Source organism: Schistocerca americana, chromosome 6, assembly GCF_021461395.2.
Source record: "Schistocerca americana isolate TAMUIC-IGC-003095 chromosome 6, iqSchAmer2.1, whole genome shotgun sequence".
Classification (NCBI taxonomy): Eukaryota; Metazoa; Arthropoda; class Insecta; order Orthoptera; family Acrididae; genus Schistocerca; species Schistocerca americana.
The window spans coordinates 150,239,677-150,258,322 of NC_060124.1; positions in this window are offsets into that span (position 1 = coordinate 150,239,677).

Consider the following 18,646-nt stretch of genomic DNA (forward strand, 5'->3'; position numbering starts at 1 on the left):
CACATCTTCTAAGTGTTCTGCCAACAAAGCGCAGCCTTTGTTTCGCCTTCCCCACAATATTATCTACGTGCTCTTTCCAATTTAAGTTGCTCGTAATTGTAATTCCTAGGTATTGAGTCGAATTGCAGGCCTTAGATTTGTGCTATTTATCGTATACCCGGATTTCTTTCAGTACCCATGTGGATGACCTCGCACTTTTCTTTGTTCAGTGCCAATTGCCAATTTTCACACCATATAGAAATTCTCTCTAGATCATTTTGTAATTGGAATTGATCGTCTGACGATTTTATTTGACTGTAAATTACAGCGTCATCTGCAACACTCTAAGGGGACTGCTCAGATTATCACCTAGATCATTTATGTGAATCAGGAACGGCAGAGGGCCTATGACACTACCTTGCGGAACGCCACATATTTCTGTTCTACTCGATGATTTACCGTCTATCACTACGAACTGTGACCTCTCTGAGAGGAAATCACGAATCCAGTCACACAATTGAGACGATACTCCATATGCACGCAATTTGATTAATAGTCGCTTTTCAGGAACGGTACATTGCGAAGGAAACTCCAGACAATGAATATTTGGAGTCGGGTTCCTCTCAAAAGACCACCGGTCACAGTAGCGTGCGAACTTGTATTAAATGCCCCAGACAACCCGTTGCCTACACATTCTTGAAAACGTACTTCTAGCATTATTGAAAGAGGTTCCTTTTAGCATGACGGGGCCCATGCACAGCAACGTCTGAACATAACAACATTCTAGGAAAATGAGTTGACATGGACACGTCTATTGGCCATCAATGTTCCCAGACGTTGCCCATTTAGAGTTTTGCCTGGGAGTGGTTGAAAGCCAAAGTCTACGAAGAGACCAACTGACCCTTCGGATTATGAATTGTGCTATTCTCTTTAAAGAACGCCAAGATGACCTCAGAACAGTCATTCGTGGGGTAGTCAAGAGAATTTGAAAGTGCACTGATGTCGGAATGTATTAAAAACAACACTGGTCGTGCTCGAACCGTCCACGGGTGTACTGCCGGTCCATAGTGACCAACAGGCATAATATTTCGGCGATCAGGTATGTGGCCATCGTGAGGTGAGCTGACGAACTGGGCTCGTGAGGGTGGGCTGCACACTCGCACCCGTGGCCACGCGTCGGCGGTCGTTGAGACGCTGGCGTCGACGTCTGTGGTGGCGTCGCTGTAATTGCCTCGTCCGAACTGGTCGCCCTTCCGGTTTCTTTGCTGAGTGTCTTTTTAATTAGGCTCAGTGCTGGTTCCCATGCCTTGCTGAGGTTATAGCCGCAATCTCGGTTGATGACTCCGTCCCTGGTACGAATTTCGATAGCCTCTCTAACGACTCTGCCTATATTCCAAATACTGGCGCACTATCGGGGAAAATAGGACGAATATTGAGGAAACACCGCTCAGGAACTGTCTTTTGCCCACGAGCATTATTGGGAAGTGTCAAAGACGATCTCGGTTTGTGGAAAGCCGGCATAGACCAGATCCCGTGTCAGTGCGGGAAGACTTATATTGGACGTACAGTGCGCACCATCGAATATCGTTGCCGAGGACATCAGAGGCACACTCGTCTTAGGTACCCCAACAAGACGGCGGTCGCAGAGCACTGTTTGTCAGAAATGCGAAAATCGTGAAATGTACTACCAACATTCCAGCACTCGACCAACGACCCCCTACTGAAACTAACTGACAGCATAGCGAAAGGATTCAACAAAGGACACTGCACACTCACTGTCCTTCTGGACATCGAGCGTGCCTTTGACAAACTGTGGCACAATGGTCTGCTATATAAGTTAACTGAAATAGGAATCCCAACAAAAATGGCAAGAATAATAAAAGCTTACTTAACTGACAGAACCTGCATCATACATGTAGGAAAAGAAAAATCTGAAGCGTCCACCCCACAAGCAGGGGTACCTCAAGGCGGAATACTATCGACCTTACTCTACACATTATATACCGCCGACATCCCCACTGTGAGGACACGAACTGAAACCGTAGGTGTGTATGCAGAAGATACAGCATACTGGTGCACTGAACTGAAAACAAACACTGTACAACGGAAGACAAACGACTACCTCATACGACTAGAGCAATTGATGACCAAATGGCGAATTCGCTCTAACCCCAACAAAACACAAACAGTTCTCTTCAAATACAGACATCTGACAAAAAACGACAACAAGACGACAACGACATCCGACTAACACTATGGAACACGCCATTCTCACTAAACAACTCAGCCAAATACCTTGGAGTATATCTATACCGACACCTGAACTGGAAAACACACCTAAATCTCCCGCTAAACAAAACACGGCTAAGACAAAACTTAATAAACAAGTTCAAGGACGCTTCCACGGCTGCAGCGACGAAACAGCCCAACATACGTATAAAACATTCATAAGACCAATACTGGAATATGCAGTCGTCCCACTCGGGGGAATACAGGCACACATAGCGGAAAAACTGTACAAAACCGAAAGAAGACTAATACGCAGCATTACCAAGCTACCCCCTACAACCCCAGCAATGAAGTACACACAAGCTCAGACAAAGAACCACTACAATCCAGAATGGCCAAACTTAGGGCGAGATACGGAAAACACATACTCTACACCAGACCGGACATCGAGGATAGTCTCACCATAGGTGGAAGAGGAAACAGAAAACCTAAGTACAAATCCATTCCACCATCACGCACAATATCCCAAAACACAGCCAAAACATTCCCAGACCTCATCCCAATCCTGCAACCCCTAATTGCTAACACAACAACATCAACTCACCTTGACGAAAGAATAACAGATGAACCACAAAAATCACACACACACACACACACACACACACACACACACACATACACACACACAAGACCATCACAAGAAACACAAACAATCCAAACAACACCAAACACCGTACACCCACTCTCAGGATAAATCAACAATCAAAAACGCACCAAAACGGTAAATACATCAGGAAAAAAAACACATCACCAATTATAAATGTATACTGTAATATACATATTTATCTACTTATATATCTACTAAAACAATTGTAAAACAAGCTACGCTCGGAATCCAAAATATGAAACAGATTAATTATATATATATATCAGCTTCTCACACACCACATTATCAACCACATACATATACTTATACACATTACATATATTTAGCTAATCACACAATTAATTCCAATAATATTAACATGTTTTTGTATTCTATATGTCTTTTCTCTTTCATCGTTACATACATTGTGTATTTTGTACCTTTTCTTCTCTTTGTACTTAAACTCTATTATGTTAATGTATTTGATTTGTTTTCTTGCTTGTTTTGTTTTTTGCTAAAAACCTGCTGTAACGAAATTGTCAACCATATATAACAATGCACTTGCAGGAAAAATAAATTGTATCAAATAAAAATAAATATGTAAAAACCCTACGGCTGAAAAGGGACGCCATCATATCATACCATCAAACAGCCCGCCCTTCTGCTTCACAGGAGGGAATTAAAAGTGCCAAAAAAAAAAAAAACCCTCAGGAGCTCAGTTCGTCAGCGCACCTGACGATGGCGCTATGGCTGATCGCCGAAATATTGTGCCCGTTGGACTCTATTGACCGGTAGTACAGCCATGGACTGTTCGAGCAAGAAATACGCCAGAAGAAACTGAAGAACTTTGATCGTAATCATTTTCCTTTACTTAACGTAATTCCTTTACGTAATCATTTTCCTTTACTTAACAACCAGAGCTTGTACAGAGTTTTAGGGGGAGCATAAGGGAACAATTGACAGGAACGGGGGAAAGAAATACAGTAGAAGAAGAATTGATAGCTTTGAGGGATGAAATAGTGAAGGCAGCAGAGGATCAAATAGGTAAAAAGACGAGGGCTAGTAGAAACCCTTGGGTAACAGAAGAAATTTTGAATTTAATTGATGAAAGGAGAAAATATAAAAATGCAGTAAATGAAGCAGGCAAAAAGGAATACAAACGTCTCAAAAATGAGATTGATAGGAAGTGCAAAATGGCTAAGCAGGGATGGCTAGAGGACAAATGTAAGGATGTAGAGGCTTATCTCACTAGGGGTAAGATAGATACTGCCTACAGGAAAATTAAAGAGACCTTTGGAGGAAGGAGAACCACTTGCATGAATATCAAGAGCTCAGATAGAAACCCAGTTATAAGCAAAGAAGGGAAAGCAGAAACGTGGAAGGAGTGTATAGAGGGTCTATACAAGGGCGATGTACTTGAGGAGAATATTATGGAATTGGAAGAGGATGTAGATGAAGATGAAATGGGAGATATGATACTGCGTGAAGAGTTTGATAGAGCACTGAAACACCTGAGTCGGAACAAGGCCCCCACAGCAGACAACATTCCATTAGAACTACTGACAGCCTTGCGAGAGCCAGTCCTGACAAAACTCTACCATCTGGTGAGCAGGATGTATGAGACAGGCGAAATACCCTCAGACTTCAAGAAGAATATAATAATTCCAATCCCAAAGAAAGCAGGTGTTGACAGATGTGAAAATTACCGAACTATCAGTTTAATAAGTCACAGCTGCAAAATACTAACGCGAATTCTTTACAGACGAATGGAAAAACTGATAGAAGCCGACTTCGGGGAAGATCAGTTTGGATTCCGTAGAAATGTTGCAACACGTGAGGCAATACTGACCCTACGACTTATCTTAGAAGAAAGATTAAGGAAAGGCAAACCTATATTTCTAGCATTTGTAGACTTAGAGAAAGCTTTTGACAATGTTGATTGGAATACTCTCTTTCAAATTCTGAGGGTGATGGGGGTAAAATACATGGAGCGAAAGGCTATTTACAATTTGTACAGAAAGCAGATGGCAGTTATAAGAGTCGAGGGGTATGAAAGGGAAGCACTGGTTGGGAAGGGAGTGAGACAGGCTTGTAGCCTATCCCCGATGTTATTCAATCTGTATATTGTACAAGCAATAAAGGAAACAAAAGAAAAGTTTGGAGTAGGTATTAAAATCCATGGAGAAGAAATAAAAACCTTGAGGTTCGCCGATGACATTGTAATTCTGTCAGAGACAGCAAAGGACTTGGGAGAACAGTTGAACGGAATGGACAGTGTCTTGAAAGGAGGGTATAAGATGAACATCAACAAAAGCAAAACGAGGATAATGGAATGTAGTCGAATTAAGTCGGGTGATGCTGAGGGAATTAGATTAGGACATGAGACACTTAAAGTAGTAAACGGGTTTTTGCTGTTTGGGGAGCAAAATAACTGATGATGGTCGAAGAAGAGAGGATATAAAATGTAGGCTGGCAATGACAAAGAAAGCGTTTCTGAAGAAGAAAAATTTGTTAACATGGAGTATAGATTTAAGTGTCAGGAAGTCGTTTCTGAAAGTATTTGTATGAAGTGTAGCCATGTATGGAAGTGAAACGTGGACGATAAATAGTTTAGATAAGAAGAGAATAGAAGCTTTCGAAATGTGGTGCTACAGAAGAATGCTGAAGATTAGATGGGTAGATCACATAACTAATGAGGAGATATTGAATAGAATTGGGGAGAAGAGGAGCTTGTGGCACAACTTGACTAGAAGAAGGGAGCGGTTGGTAGGACATGTTCTGAGACATCGAGAGATCACCAGTTTAGTATTGGAGGGCAGCGTGGAGGGTAAAAATCGTAGAGGGAGACCAAGAGATGAATACACTAAGCAGATTCAGAAGGATATAGGCTGCAGTAGGTACTGGGAGTTGAAGAAGCTTGCACAGGATAGAGTAGCATGGAGAGCTGCATCAAACCAGTCTCAGGACTGAAGACCACAACAACAACAACAACAACAACAACAATTCCCGAGAGTATTTGTTTGGCTTACATTGTACCAGCCACATCTCTTTTTTTATTTCTATTCTTGTTTTTGTTGTGGTCTTGATTCTAAAGACTGTTTTGATGCATTTCTCCACATTAATCTTTGTGCGAGCCTCTTCATCTCCAATGTCTATGCAAACTATATTCATTTGAACCTGCTTTCTATATTCGCCTCTTGCGTCTCCGCCTACCATTTTCACCCCCCACACTTTCTTGTAATACTAAATGGTTCCTCGATGTCACAGAATGTGTCCTATCCATCTACCCAACTAATCTTCAACATTCTTCTATTGCACCACATTTAAAAGTTTCTATTATCTTTTTGTCCGAGCTGCTTACCGTCCACGTTCCACCTCCGCTCAAAGCTACGCTCCAGAGGAGCTTGATAAACGCTTTCCTTGCCGTTGTCAGTTGCCATTCTATTTCCTCTCTACTTCGGCCATCATCAGTTATTTTATTGATCAAATATCAAAACTCATCTACTATCTTTAGTGTCTCATTTCTTAATCTGATGTCCTCGGCAAAGCATGATTTAATTCGTTTGCATTCCATTACACTTGTTCTGCTTTGGTCGATGTTCATCTGATACCATCCTTTCAAGACTCTATCCATCCCGTTCAACTACTCTTCCAAATCTTTCGTAGTTTCTGATAGAATTATAATGTTACTTCCATCTCTACATTTTTCTTTGGTTTCTATTTTAGTGCTTGCTCAATGTACAGACTAATCAGAGATAGCTTACTTCCTCTGAGTATTTATCTCCGAGTAATAATTGGACACATGTAATATTGAACACGTTGTTCGAATTAGTCAGTACTACACTCCTACTTCCTCAAAAGTTCCCTACACCAGCTGAAACACCCTACATAATTCTAGGCAGTAGGCACGCCGTTACTAGCGTAGTTATCGATAATAAGAACCAGGACCAGAACATAATCAAGCTAAAATAAAAGTCCACAAGCAACCACATTCCATTTGAAATCGAACGAAAAATTAAAAAAACTGGCCTTGATTTTTTTTTCAATAATTTGTAATTTATTCGTGTGTAAATTACTGTAAAAGAAAGTAACTTTCATAAATTTATGTCTTAAATGTTTATTAGTTTTCGAGTTAAAATTCGGTAAAGTTTGCGTTATTTTCCGATCATGACAATTTGCCTGCCGAGTAGCTTAAGAACCTGGTATCGTATTTCAATGAATTTGTTTCATTTTGATGCTTAACGTCTCTTATTGACAAAGATGTATAACAATGACATAACGATACTCAATACAATTCTTACAGAACTTTTGTTCGTTTACTTATTAGGCACAAACAGAATTTTCATAAAGATTACATAGGCCTGTAACTCTTTTTATTACACATTGATTACAAGTTTAATTTTTATGGAGGCTCTTGTATGAAATGTGGAAAAAATAATTAAATAATTAGTATTTAAACTTGGACTGCACTTCACTTGTGATGGACTGCCGTGTAACATAAACTGCTGGCTAAAAGTCTCAGAATCGCATGCTTTTTATTAATTTACGGTAACTTTGACCATTATAAAAACGCAGAAGCACTTGTTTATCACAGCCAATAATCTGCAAAACATATTAACCTAACGTTTACTTTAAATGATAGAAAATTAAGTGCCCACAAAAAATGCAAAATTTCCTGTTGTCTGAAGTGAAATGGAATGTGTTATTCATTATTTTCAGGGACAAAGTGTAACTGAAATGGATTAATTGATTTAGATAAATTATGCATGCCAAACGAAAAGAATTTGTAAGCGACTATTGTTATTATTTACAAAACTTGAGTTTGAAATGAAGCAGTGCAGGCAATTGTATTTCTGATAGAATTCGGTGCGATTCTCTTGGTTCTTTCTTCGTATTTCTAGGTGGAGATTGCCGGAGCCACCCTCTTCTTATAGCGAATACTCTTGGTTTAGTTCATCATTCAATGTAACAGACCTATTTTACGTGTACAAAGCGTGCCTTAATCGAGAATAAATCCTTTAAAAATATCCACAAACAACTATCGTCATTCTCCTACATCAGATAGACGTTTTATTTGGTACAAGTTTCGGTGTCCTATACCGTTTAATGAAGCGTTACTGATCCTTTACATTTGAAATTCTTATTATCCCTTAATGAACAATGCCCAAATTTCAGCTAGTTCCAACCATTCCTCTAAGCGATTTCATAGTAGGAAAGTTAATTAAGAGCTTAAAAGAAACGAATTAGTCTCATTCTATTGAAAGACACGGTTGAAACTCGAGCAATTTCTCTTGTCTGCTCTAACAATTCCAATTATTTTCTGGTGAATAAACTTGCTCAAAGTTAACATTTCTTTTAACTACATGTCTTTCTTCGAATACCAACTGACGTGACAAGTTTTAATGAACAGTTCTATTCTTTTGTCATCCACTGACAGATACTTCCTTCCGGCACACAGAAAAATGAATTATGAGCGTAATTCCTTCCTTCATAGGCGAAAATGCACTAATAATGCGATGTTTCTACGGGGTGAGCTTCAAATGATAATACTGCAGAATTTACACTGAAGCAATCCCAGACTTTGAACTGCCTGTGGATTTGTATCTAATAAATATAAACGAATGCTTGTGTGAACAAACAGTGGAAACATGAAACTTCATTATCAATAAGACGAGATGCTTTTTCCTCGTATTGCGGTATAATACCCAGAGGGATTGGGTTTTAAACATATTTTCATAGCCAAAATACGGGAACACGTAACTGACATGTGGTCTTTTGCTAAGCGAATTACTAAGTGCTAACATACAAATGACTATTTTCTATGTGTTCCTCAAATGGGAGACAGAAGACAATTAAATCATACTGGTTCTTTTAGGACTGGATCCACTTTTGTATGAATTTTTGCTTTCAGTTATTTCCGTTTATAATTATTTTCAGCAAGATGGGAAGACTATTAGCAACCTATGTACACTGACGACTGAAAACATTATAACCATTCCCCACCAAGAGGCTAAATGCCGTCGGCTCTTGTTGCGGGCCGATGACGTGGTAGGGGAAGTGTAGAAACGGAACAGAGAAGAATGGCAAATCATACACACACACAGACTACACAAACCGTAATATCCTCCACAGTCATAGCCCCTCATTTTCTACGCAGCCATACCACATTCAGAAATCGAACGGGCATTATGCCCTGTGGAGCTTTAGTTAGTTATTTACGACAATTCCTCTGCACGTGGGAACTAATCTAGTGTCAATACGAGCCGCAAATGTGTGTAGCGCCGGTACTATTATCAGGGCAAAATCTGAGTCAAGGAGCTATGAAATACTGCGTTAGTTGCCAATAGCTAGGGAGTATGGAGTGTCGTCGTTTGGTGTAAGGTAACAACAGTGTTGATTTATTGTGGTGTAACCTGCCAGCACAGTGATAGTGCACGATACAGGTAAGGATATTTCTCCATCAACGGGGTTTGTTTGGTGTTGCCGTACATGAACTGAGGCGGCGCATTGGCATAACAGGTGCGCTGCTATTTGGAATAAATAGCTCTCGATTTCGCAGCAGAAACATTCGCAGACCAGCAGTCTACCAGGACCAAGGGACTATGATAGACGAGGAGCCATTAGTAGCAGCCACCGGTTTAAGTCTTCATCGGCTTACCAGCTTCCTGCACTGAGTTCGCCCCCCGGACTTGGTGCCACAGTGCGGCGGATCTTCCTGTCTCACTCCGGTCGCAGAAGCCACCTTCCGACAACGCCTTGGGCGTTGGGCGTGTCTCCTCGCTGGATGCTTCGCCCGCGTGTGTGTGGTCATTCATCACTGAGTTAGCTACTTCTGCAAGATTCACATCCGTCTCCATGCTCTGCTGACGCCGAAGCTCTGGTTCACGCAAAAGGGGTGCATGCCAGGCAGTGAATGCAAGTGTCAGAAAAGCAGGGCACAAACAGCCAGATGGCTGGACGCTAGCAGCCAGCTGGTCAGCTAACGACCCTCTTTCCGTGGGCCGGAAGGTGTGGGGGGGGGGGGGGGGGGCTTGGTCGCTATCCCATGTCGCCGCAGCGCTGGTGCACAAGTAGAGCATAAATTACTGATTTTTATATTCTGCGCTTTCATCTTTCCGCCACTCAGCCTTCACACTCAGGCGTTCGACACCCTGCAGTGAACTCGCACCGTCACCCTGGGGTTGGCTACGTGGGGAAATCCATTGACATCAGCGACTTTTGCAAAGGTCTGATTGTTATGGCCCAACACCAGGGAACACGCAAATCGGAAACGGTGACAGTGATCAGCTGTTTAAGCGCTACTGCAATATATACGGGAAGTGGTTGAAGGACACTGAAGTAACGAGTACGTAGCAAGCTGTTCGACGTCCACATTTCACTACACGTCGAGGCTTGATCGCTCTGTATACCATGACAGGTGACGATTTATGACAGATCTCGTGGCAGAGTACAGTACTGGCGCAAGTACAAGTATTTCAAAGCACGTCGTTCAGCACACATCGTTGAATCTGAGGTGCCTTAACAGACGGTCCCTGAATGTTACTATAATGACCGAACGACAGCGTCACTTACGATTTCAGTGGGCACTGAATCACCGTTATTGGACCATGGATCAAAGGAAACCTGCATGGGCGGGTGAATCACGTTTCTTGCTACATCAGACCGATGGTGATGTCGGATACAGCCTTATCCAGCTAACGGCTACTCGAAACAGGTACCGCTTCATGGACGCAGGCCAGTGGGGGATGTATTATGCCGTGGGGGACATTACGTGGATTGCCGTGGGATCTGTGGTATTAATGACAGCAGTGGGCTATGTGTGAACATTACTGCCTACCATCTGCAACCCTTCAAGCTTAATGTCTTCCCTGATGACGACGGCATTTTTCATCGAAATAACTAACCTTTTCAGAAGGCCATAACCGTGCTGGTGTGGTTTGAGGCAATGATAGTGAACTCACGTTTATGTCTCGGTCACCAAATTCGATGAACTCAGAGGAACACATCTGAGACGCAATGAAGTGCCCCCAAAAACCACTGGCCCGTTATTTATGGGAATTTGCGTGACCTGTGCCTAGAAACCTACGTGGGGCTTTTCGAAACCAAGCCACCTAGAATCGCCGCCGTATTGTGTTCCGAAGGCGCAACAACACGCTATCAAGCAGGTGGTCATAATGTTTAGGGCCATCAGTGGAGGTAGTTGGCGATAAAGACCAACCTGATAGTGGCAACGCTAGACACTGTTGTTTACTTTATTTAGCACTAATGGCCACTACGTGTGTAATTGTTGTCCTCCTTCGTTTCTGATAAAGTTGTTTTCGTGTTGTTGGTCTTCTTCTTCTTTTTTAATATGGCATCGCTCTACATACTAAAATAGTAACGAGGGAATTGAATAACTTGTTTTACTTCATCCGTCTCAGTTGCACTGATATACAACTGTTGCTGCAGTGGTTACTGGTTTCGAGCTGACACTCCCATTCTCAAACCAACCGTAACTATTCATATAATTTGGTGCCAAAAGGCACGAAAAGTTTCTGTACAGGAAATTACACTGTGGGCAATAAGTACTCTCACTGGCATTAGCCTACATGTCTACTGTTGCATCTGGGTGACACAAAGAACAAACCATGAGTACTTGGTAGTACCAAGAAAGAACTTCTACAGTTACATCTACATGAGTACTTGTTGCCTACAGTTTCACTTTCTGTACAAGAGCTATTCCTGCATTTTTTCACCATATTGTATGACTAATTACGGTTAATAAAAAGGGCACGTGGTTTGAGATGACATGCCTCCTCCATATCATATCCGACGACATCTATCGGCTGAGGGTGACACAGCAGTCGGTTGGTACCATTGGGCCTTTCGTGGCCTGTTCGGAAGGAGTTAAGTTTTAATAGTATGAGGATTGGAGTGTCTGCCCGAAACCGGCAGCCACTGCAATCAACCCATCTGAGACAAACAAAATAAAAAAAAAGAATAACTAACTTCCTCAGTACTGAAAAATTGTGGACCTACCATTGAGTCGTGGCTGGCTCATGCTATGCGTTGGATTAAACCTTGGTTGCTATTCTGTGTTTAGTCTCTTGCAGTTATCGCGATTATGCTGTTATCCTCTCTTTCCGCGGGTGGCAGCAGCGGTGTGTATCGATATCCGCACCTTGGACTATCTTTGGCCTGGCGCTTATAGTTTCCAGCTGGGCTGTGTACGGGCAGTTGGTTTGCTGGCGTGGAACAGCGAGAAAATCTCCGCGGTGCGTGATTTGGCCGGGACCGCAGGCGGCCTCTATGTGGTGTCGGAGTGTGTGGTGCTGTTCCCATTGCTACGAGGTTCGTGGCTCACCGATCCTGGACATGAAAGTTGAATTTTGACTTAATCTATGAGCAAGTCACGACTGTTCACATTGTGTCGTTTGGAGTTCATTGTCGGCAGTTGGGATATTCCCACGAGCAACAATGTGTGATTCCAAGTTGGCAAATTTTGGCCACCCTCCACTATTTGAATTGAAGTGCACCAGCGGATTCTTCTGCCTTGTGGCCGTTAAAGGTCCGGTTACCTGCCCTGGCCCGTGACGTAAATTCAGGCATTGTATTTTCCTCATCATGTTGTCGCTGTCCAGCATGGTGTGTAGTTCAACAACTCAATGTATAATTGGTTTTGGGCGCCAATACCTTCTACGTTGTTCCATTGAACTCCCTATTGTGTGCTGTTCGGGTGAAGCGGAGGTTATCTTGTCGTTGGGTCCGTTGACTGTCTGTTGGTTGGGTTGTCGTCGGATCGACAATAGTTGGGTCGACTGCCTGTCTCACCTAAGCGAGCGTTAGTGTTTGAATTGCGGCCGACCCGCGGAACTTCTGAGCACCCTTCGGTGTATTGCCTTTTCTTGTTTGTTCTTGTTGTTTGTACTTGTATGGCGTCTAAACGATTTTTAGATTAAGGCGTCAGATGGTTTGAGTCTTCAGCCTAATTTAAGAACTGTTTTACGTAAAGCCTTCGGCATTTTTAAAATTACTGTTATTGAGTCTTAAGTGTTTTGAATTTAAGTTGTTTGCTCTTAAAGTATCAGATTCTTTGGGCCTTCAGCCTAATTAAGGAACTGTTTTAAGATAAGGCTTTGCCTTTTAAATTTCTGATTTTGGTTGAGCTTTAAGTTATTGCCTTTCAGCCGTTTTTAAATTGAAGTGGTCTTGGCCTTAAGACATGAGATTGTATGGCGCATTCAGCCGCTAATTAACTTCCAAAACTAAAGCTGTGTTTTCATTAAAAAAATTCTTAGCTCTTGTAATGTTTGATCAATAAAAGGTTGTATGTTCGAGTGTAACTGACAGCCGCTTATTTTGGCCCCTGTGTACAACTTAAACTACCCGTCCTGTCCTGCGGGTTTAGCAGGGCGCATCAACCAACCTGTGGCATCATGCCTGAAATCAGTAACATGGTAATGGTTGAACCTTGACAAAATTTTAATATTCCAGTGCACGATCTGCTAATGCCGATTAATTCGTGTTTCCCAGACGATTACTGCTCATGTGTCATTTAAGCTGAGTGTTGATGCTTCTTTTAGTAGTTCCTACTTCTATTTACATTTCACCACTTGTGCAATGTATTTTGTATACACCTGCGCGGCGATTACCCGCCGTAGATCCTTTGCAGTATTCAAAGATACACGCATCTTTCTTCTCACTTTAACCATTGCGCCAATACCACGTTTTCTTATAATTCTACGGATCGATCTGTGACAGTTTTTATGACCTTAAGGAAACCGTTATCACCAGAAATTCCTAATTTCTTATTATGCAGTGTACCATTTATCAGTTATAGTAGCCATTTCTGAAAATAATTCTTGAATGATCGAGCTTTCATCCAAATATTATAGCTAAATACGTTTTCTCAGTCGGGTTCAATACTGATTTCTGTTATTTTCGTTTCCCTTGCTTCCGGATTTCATTACGCCACACTTCTAAGACATCTGTCTGTACTCTCTATGCCAACGGCTTATCGTTACCCTTTTAGCCTCTAGCTTAAACATCCAGAAAGTAGTATCGACAATCTCATTACTATACCGAATTTAAGTTATGTCTCCCATCTGGTGTTCCCCAACCTCCTCTTCGTTGTGACATACATGTACTGAAACATCATTGGATGTACACGTCTTGTCGTTAACCTGTTGCATTGTTTAATTGTTAGTGATTATCTTATTCCGTTCTGATTCACTTTCTTTCAATTTGTTAATTTCAGTCTTTGTCGTGCAGATAATGCACTGGTGTGCAAAACGTAAGGACGAAAGTAACGTTCGCATGATGTGACATTGCAAAGAACATAGCTCGATGAAACTTTGACCACACATGGAAAGAACTGCTACAGTATAGTATCGAAGGTAACTGAAAGAAATACGCAATGAGAGGCACAGAAATGACACTTTTATTCGAAGACAAGAATTACACTGAGAACCACTATTCTTTTCTGTTTCCTGGACATTGTTCTTAATACGGCATGTGATAACCACGGACGGCAATACTTGTTCTGCAACGTGCCCCAAATCCTGGCCACAAGGTTGGAGAGGAGTTCTTGTGATAGGGAATTCCATTCCTCCAGCAGTGCGATTGACAACTGCTAAATGGTGGTTGCCGCATGTGGACGTCTCGTAGCACACCTCAGCGTATCCCATTTCTACTCGATGGGATTTAACTCGGCGGAATAGGCAGGCCAATCCATTCGCTGGATCTCCTCTTGTTCCAAGAATTCCTCAGTTTGTGCTGATCGTTTCGGTCGCACGTTGTCATTCATAAGAATGAAGTGCTGTAGAAATCTTCCGCCACAAGGATTCGAACCAGCTTACCCCCGAGTCGGGCGCCACCACACTAGCGTGCGTTACCGACCTCGACTACGTACGAGGATGTACGTTAGATAGCTTCCACTAAATTTTCCGAAAACCGTAGTCGTGCTAATTCAGCTCAGTTTTACTTCCTTTAATTTGTCAAAATGTTTCTTCCTAATTGGTGAAAGCGTTATACACTGACGGAAAAATCGCAACATTAAGAAGCAGTTGTGTGACATAAACAAAAGTTGCTACGCGTATTTCTACATCTTAAAGATGGCGTCTGTTCAAATTTCACGCCTGTCGCATAAGATTGGCGCTAGTAGAGCCACTATGATGATGCAAATCTGATTTGCTTTAAATACACGCTGTAACGATCTCGAGCATTAGTTACCTTTGAGACTGGGCGTGGTCATTTGATGGTAGTCAAGAATGCCTATAAGGCAAGAAAGCCTCACATTTTCAACACCTCACAGATTCTGAATGAGGTCTTGTAATAGGGCTACAAAAAGATGGACGTTCCTTCTGTGATACTGCAGAAAGACTTGAGAGGAATGTAGCCACTGTGCATTATTGCTGGCAACGGTGGTGACAACAATGTACGGCCGCAATAAGACCGGGCTCCGGAGGGCCACGTTGCACTACCGAGAGAGAACTCCATCGTCTTCGGCATATGAGTCTGGAGCATCATACTGTATCTGCAGCAACAATTTGAGCAGCAATTGGCACTACAGTGACCAATCGGTTACTTCAAGGACTGCTCCGAACCAGAAACCCTGTAGCGTTCATTCAACTGAGCTCAAATCACAGTCATCCTCGACTTCAGTGTATCAAGCGACCGCTCATTGGAGGTGTTTTCTGATGAAACTGGTTCTTCCTCTGTGCCAGTGATGACCGTGTGTTGGTTAGAAGGAGACCAGTCGAATGCCTGCAACCAACCTATCTGCCTGGTAGACACAATGGACCTGTACTAGAGTTATGGTCCGGGATGCGATCTCGTTTGGCGGCAATAGCAGTCTCATGGTGTCCCTATGCACCCTGACTTCAGCTTTGTAAGTCAGTCTCGTGATTCGACATGTTGTACTACCATTCACAAACAGCACATCAGGGGTGTTTCCCAACGGGATAACGCTTCTCCACATACCGCTCTTGCAACCCACCATACTCCACAGAATGTCGACATGTTGTCTTGGCCTGATCGTTCACCAGAAATGTCTCCAATCGAGCACATATGCAACATCATCGGCCGAGAACTCCAGTGTCATCCATAGCGAACATTAACTGTCGCTGTGTGCAATAGGCATGGAGCTCCATACCACAAACTGCCATCCGGCACCTGCACAACATAACGCATGCACGTTTGCTTGTCTGCAATCAATATCCTGGCGGTTATACCGGTTATTAAGGTGCCAGCATTTCATATAAGCAGCGGATTACCTCTCACTTACATTAATCGGTGATCTTGCAATGTTTATCTCTAAATACGTTACCGAGACAAATGTATTCCCGAAATTTCATTATTGTACATTAATTTATTTGGTGTTGCGATTTTTTTCCGTCAGTATTTGTTAAGTCATATTATGTGCGAGTTCTGTTGTGGGTTGGTGAATATACCATCGATGCACAGTCGACTTTTGCAGAAGTCATTTTGCACGTCATGTATGAGTCTCTCGTCATAATTTAACCTTTTTTTTACTTATGTTGTCATACAAGTAGTTAGCTGTGTACAACGGGCGTACTCGGCTATAATTTACTGTTTGCACTACATCTCTTTTCTTAAATATTGGTTTCATTACAGCTACGTTCTGTTCGTTGGGTACATATCAGTGAAGCCAAAGATGACGAAGGGCAGAACATTAAGATCGAATGACGCGTATTTAAGCAGCTCAGAATTAGTGTCATTACACATTGTAGTTCGTGTATGTCTTAATGTCGTTGGACGACCGTGAGGAAATATTATGTCTTGCATAAAATTTCGCTCGGTTGAAAGAACGAAAACACTTTAAAGAATGAAAACACCCTTTGAATCTAGACAAACGCAAAATAAAATACATCTTGCAAAGAGAAATAACCCTATAGTAAGTAATAATGTTAGTGATGAACATCAGGAATAGAAGAAACGACTTGAAGGGGACGAATACCTAAAATAGCTATTAGAGGAGGTGAATGGAATGCTTAAATTTGTTGAAACGTTTCTGGAAAAGTGCAGTGCAACTACACTACCGGAAAAATTTCAACGTCCTCAAGGACTAAGCCGTTTTATTGACGTGTAATGTGGTAGGCAGTTCATCATTGTAGGGGTATGATAAATTCAGAGCAAATGAAACACAGATGTCCTCGTGAAAGGTGCCCAAAAAGTATCACCAGTACGCAGTTTACCTCCCTGTGGCGGCAATGCAGTCGTGTATTCGCGCATGAAAACGATCGTGAAGTTGCCAAATAGCATCATATTAACACCTTTCGTTGCAATTCGGCAAAGATGCCTGTAGGCTCTGGAGATCGATTAAGTTCCTCTTCAACATGACACGTGTGTGTGCTACTGGCGAGAAATCTGGTAATCTTGCTGGTCAGGGCAGTTGTTGAACATTATGAAGAGCATGTTGCCTCGTAGTCGATGTATGTGGACGCGCATTGTCCTACTGAAAAGAAGTGCATCGCCTCCCTGTCTGAGAAATGGCGGCACCACGAGGATAACAACCTGTACAGTGAAGCGGACATTCATTACTTTTCTCTGCAGAAACAGCATGTGACCGTGAGTTGCAACTGATGGTCCACACACCACGAAGCTTGATGTGGGACCTGTGCGTCGGGGACGAATGGATTCCGGACTAGGCCACTCACCAGGTCTACGCCGTACACATGAACGGCAATCTTTTACATTCAGAGAGAACCTATTCTCATCTCTGAAGAAAGCAGACTACTCTTCCACTCTCCAGTAGACTATTCCAAGACACTAGAGTAGCCGTGCTTGGCGGTGTTGTTTCAGAAGTAGCCTGGCTAGGAGCGTATGTTGTCTTAGTCCTGCTGCAAGTGGACGGTTCCCAGTGGTCCTTGGTGACACATAAGGAGCAACAAGAGCCGAGATTGCTTCCCTGGATGATGTTTTTTCGGCCAATGCACCGATCCTGATGTTCGTCGGCACTATGTTGACGTCCAGAACCTAGTCTATGGGTATGGAAATGTTCCACAGACCTCTGTTGAAAGCAACGATACACCACCGATACATTGTGCCCAACATGTGCAACGATCCGTCGATTCGTCCATACAGCTTTTCGCAGGATCATAATCCTACCCTGTCCAAACGGTTGAAGTTTTTCAACAGTAGTACGTACTCGTCGACGGTCATATTAGTAACCTAGAATGAATTTTGCATCCACTATTCATCTCTAAACTTGGCACAGTTACTGCCGGCAGAGTCAAAACAGAGAGCTTCAGACAGACGTCGAGAGAGGCATCTGAGCGCCGATGAACGTGACAAATGAATACATAACACTACATCCCTTCAATATCAACATACCATACCCTGGTGGCACAGAACACAGTCGTTACTGCGAATTATGCTCATCTCCTGTTTTATTACGCGATGTTCAGCTTTGTCTGTCTTCTCGTTCTACTTCTCGACTTGGTATTTGAGCAAATCGGATGGAATCCCCTATTGCTCTCCGTTATTATTAGATTGAAAACGCATTTGACTTGAACTGCTATACGGTTAGGCCAAGAAAGATATGTCATCCTACGTTTTGAGGAGATTATTAAACAAGTAAAGAATTGTTCTGAGTTACTGATTTCTAGATAGTTACCATGAATGCAATCACCATTGCTTAAGTGTACGTCTATTGTGGCGTCCACGTTTCTAAGAATAAGACGTAGCAAAACAACATGAATGGTATAGCGTCATAAAACACTCACCCTTGTCAAGCATAACATCGACAGCGACTAAAAGCACTCTTGACTGAACATTTATCATTATTATTCT